Source organism: Microtus ochrogaster, unplaced genomic scaffold (genome assembly GCF_000317375.1).
Source record: "Microtus ochrogaster isolate Prairie Vole_2 unplaced genomic scaffold, MicOch1.0 UNK27, whole genome shotgun sequence".
NCBI classification, from domain to species: Eukaryota; Metazoa; Chordata; class Mammalia; order Rodentia; family Cricetidae; genus Microtus; species Microtus ochrogaster.
In genome coordinates this window covers 1969146-1973813 of record NW_004949125.1, presented here as the reverse complement: position 1 = coordinate 1973813, position 4668 = coordinate 1969146, and positions in this window count along the sequence as shown.

The window sequence follows — 4668 nt, the reverse complement described above, 5'->3', positions numbered from 1 at the left end:
GCTGTGACCACCCAGAAGTGTGACTTCACAGAGAGCAGAAGCTGTGACCACCCAGAAGTGTGACTTCACAGAGAGCAGAGGCTGTGACCACCCACCACTTGTATTTTGATTGTTTTGGACAGTGTCTTCAGAGCAGGTCTGAATGCAGTTAGACAGGCATTAGCAGGCTTGGGGGGCCATTGAGGATGAACCCCTTCTTTGTGGCCAGCTTAGGACCCTACCTCCCACTCATTTGTCCATAGGAAGGCAGCTTCACCTGAAGAGTGCTAAGGGTACGGGAGGAATAAAGTTCAGAAGGTAAGTAAAGCTTTCAAGAATAAAACTCACAATTGATGTAGGCATGCCAGTTCACTGTGGGTGGTACCATCCCAAGGCAGGAGATAAGCTAGCTGCACCAATGGGAAGCAAACCAGTAAAGAGTGTTTCCCTATGTCTCAGCTTCAGTTCCTGCTTGAGTTCTCTCTGGCCTCTCTCAATGATGGACCATGACCTAGAAGCATAAGATGGAACAAACACTTTCCTCCCCAAGTTACTTTTGGCCATGGTCTTTATCACAGCAGCAGAAAGCAAACTAGAATACCCTCTGCATGTTTTATCTATGAAATGAGCTCCTTGCTGTGTCTGCCTCACAGGGGCCTGCTGGGAAAATGTATAGAACAGTGAACAGAACCAACACAGTGCACTGAGGCTTATGGTCTATGTTCAGTAATGAGAAGGGTGGCTCTAGGGGAGATGCTGAGTTGAATTGTCTGTCCTTCAAGCAAGAGCTTTATTGAGTCTGGTGGTCAGACAAGCTCACAGCACACCACGTGGGGGGAGGGTCCCCATGCAAGAGAGGTGTCTATCCTGCCAAGGGAGACCTTAAAGTCCCTTGTGAAGGGACATACATGAAGGAAGGGTTGATTTTAGTTCACAGTCTGAGGGTATACAGTCTATCATGGCCTTGAAGTCCTGGCAGCTGGAGCATTAAGTGGCTGGTCACATAGCAACTACAGTCAGGAAGCAGAGAGAAATGAATTCTGGGACTTAGCACACTTTCTCCTTTTTGTGCAGTTGAGAATCCCCAGTCTCTGGGACTGTGCCACCCATAGTTAGGGTGTGTCTTCCCACCTCAATTAATAAGCCCAATCTAGAAGTTCTTCTACAGATATGCCCAGAGGCTAACCCAAACTGTGATCCCCTGGAGGTGTGCTTGGAGGCTTCTCTCCTAGGTGATCCTAGGTCCTTTCAAGTTGACACTCAATAGTAACCATTAAAGGGGTGGGAGGAGGTGTTGTACCACGGGGAAATGGGCCTAAGGTCAGCTGACTAGACTAAGAGGGCCAGGGTTTCCTTGTGTGTCTGAAAGAGGCTGATGGCATAGATTTATTTTAACCAGGCAAAGAAGTGTTATATTTGTTCATGCTGCATTTGTTAACTATGTAAATATGTGCTGCATTTGTGTTAATTAAATAAAATTACCCTGGGCTCCAAGAGGCGGGGTTAGCAACTGGTTGACAGGAAGTAGCAGAGGGGAGCTTAGCATGTTTTTTTTTTGTTTTTTGTTTTTTTTATTTTTATTTTTCAGTTGGGGCAGTGTGGAAGGAGAGAGCCTTCTGGGGACAGTAGCAAAGAAAATTAGCCACTTGCTATTCTAACTCCCTGAGCTTGTAGGGTTTCACCCTAGCCTTTGAATCTCGAGTTTTATTAGAATGATTGAGATATAGTTAGAACTACATTTAGTAGCAGCAACAGAGCCATTGTTTGGGGGAACATAATTCTCTCCAGGCTATGGCCTCAGTGGCTGCTAGCAGATTCAAGCGTAGCCACTGTGATGAAGGTAAAACAATAGGCTGGGGTTTGAAGTCACAAACTATTGGCCTTCATTCTTTCTTTTTTGAAGTTCTGGTAGAAGAACTTTTTTGGATGAGAGGTGCCTGGAAGAACAACGTGCTCTGTGAGGATAATGTGGTAGTGGTCACTTGTCCCACCTCACTCCATTCCCTGCTTGGGGCCTTGCTCTCTGGAAGTTCCTATATTGAAGAGGGGTGAGTGATCCTTCACTATATTTTGTACAGTAGCTGCTGTGTTCCAACTGTTGGAGACCATGAAAAATATGAGAAGTTTATTTGGCTATTACAAGTATTTGAAATGTAGGTGGATGATGTTGGGGGAGAGGGTAAGGAGGGGCAGAAATGAAGGGATCTTATCTCTTATTCTTGGCAATGATTTAGAAAGGAAAAGATGGAATTGAGTGGTCAGAAGCCTAGATTTCCGTCCTCCTATGAGTCCTCCTCCTGCAGCTGGAAACTGACTGCCTCTTCTGAACATGTGGGTCAGTTTTGGGGTCACTTAGTGGACCTTTCAAGATAAACCAATGCTGGGACTGCACCCCCAGAGATGTGGTAATTTCCTCTGTGTTGAAGCATTCTATTCAGGAAGTAAGCAACTCACAAGTCTCAGGAAGTCCCTGAAACTTACTAGATTCATAAGGGTCTTCCCTTCCCAAGGTTTTTATAGGTGGTAATGACTGCTGAGGCAAGGAGACTCTTCAAGGTGTTGAGTTGCCTGCAAACTGTACAGAGAGTTCCATAGTTCCAGATTTTGTGAGTGGGTATCCAGGCTGGCGTGGGCTTTTAGTGATGCCTTTGATTTCTTCCTGTTCCTGTAAGCAGCCCTAATGAATCTTTTGCTTTACCAAGTTAGACTTGGGTATAATCATTCTTTGGTCTGTCTCTGGTCCCCTACTCATGGGGAGTAGACACTTATTCACAGTTCCCCAGGAACGACATCACAACAACAATTGATCTGGATGTGACCCGGGCTCTGGAATTCTTAATTGCTCCTTGATGGTGTTAAAAGAAAATGAGAACTGAGTCCTGAGGCCTGTGGAGCCCAGAGGTGCAGCTGTGTCCTCTTCTGGTGGCCCCATAATAGTGCCCACAAATGGGCAGATGGTGTCACTTCCTCCCTTCCCTCAGAGCTGTAATCCTACCTTGAACCCAGGAGTAATTGGATACCTCAGGATGTGGGCATGCTTGAGTGATTCAGGCCCCCCAGTTCATCCTAAGAACAGTCAAGGTTGCTCATGGGCAGGTCTGTCGCTTCAAGACACCTTTGTTGTCTTTCAGGAGGTGCAGAGTGAAGTTGGGGATGGGATTGTGTACCTGGAAATGACAGCTGGTTCATTTGGAGTGGCTCAAGGTGCAGGCTCCAGCTGCTGCTACCCACACCTTGGGCAGAGAGAGCCCTGTGGCATTGCTTTCCTCTTTCTTCCAACTGGAAGGGAGTCACACAAGTGAGTTTCTGGAAGAAAGCTGCGTTGGCAAAGGCAGATTGATCAGAATGTGGAGACGTTGGACTGCTCGAAGTCCAGAGTCAAATTGTCTTGGGGCATCTTTAGTCTCTCCTTAATAGCCATCCATCGCCCTAGGTACATCCTTTGGACTGTGTGAACAGGCCCTTTGTTTCCACTAACTAAAGGGCTAAGAATGCTATCAGATGACACCCATGGCCATAGCAGAGTTTCCCTTGCTTTGCTGTAACCCGCCTACCCATGGATCCACCAATATATTTGAGAAGTATTTTACTTTATGGCTTTCTTCATTCAGATACTGTCAAAATTTCAAGAGCTTGCTTCCTGATTGGAACATGCATTTGGGGAGGCCTAAACCTCCCCAAGATGGGCAGTGCCTGAAGGACACATGACGTCATTCTTGAGATTCCACACACATGTGCACACGCACACGCATATCTGTGCACTTCGTACTTGAGTACACATGAACATAAATAGAAATTAAAAATTTAAAAAGTCACAAGCGCTTAAGGAACAAAATATTTTTTTATTAAAAATTGTACCCATAGCACCGCTCTGCCTTCCTACAAGTTGAGGTGGGGGGGTTCGCTTTTATCTTGAGTGGGATCTGGTTTTCTGTGCCATTTCAGAAGGCTTCGTAGGGAAACTTCAGGACTCCCCTGAGCCAGCTGGTGAGGCTGGGAACCCCACACTGTCCTGGCCTCTCAGACTGGTCCCTGGCAGTCAGTCTGTGGACTGGGGACTCAGCAGGTGAGCAGCCATGCTGTGATCCAGGTATCTTGGAATAATAAAAACCCATGCTAAGAACCTCTGTGCAAACACACCATGCTCAGGATGATCAAGACCGCATCCAAAGAACATTCCAGAACACACATCATCCTCATGGGTGGTTGTTCTGCCTCCCCCCAGGGCTCCAGGGAAGGGAGGCACTCCTCATACACACACATTTTCCTGCTGGTGTTGGGGAGATGCTGAGGAAGGCTGGCAGAATGTCAGCTGAGATGCTCACATCTTCTTGGCATGTCTGCCCCTGTAAAGTCACCCACAAGGCTCAGCAGGAAGGAAGGCCACACAGGGCTGAATGGTCTCCACAGAGTCACTGAGGCCACAGTGGGTAGACGTGGCTATCACTCATCTTTAGACACCTGAGGGGGTGACTTTTTCAATATGACAGAAGCCAGAAGGGCATCTGTATCCTGCCTGTTTGGAGCTTCTTTCAGAACCCAGACGTGGATCCAATGTCTGTTTTGCAGCTGTGATGTGTCCATCCCATTTCTACAGTGAGAGGTTAGGAAGGACAGTAGCCAATGCCCCGTGGCTCCGGGAGACTGAAATCTAACTAAAAACCCACAACCCCTGCATTTGGTGCAGGG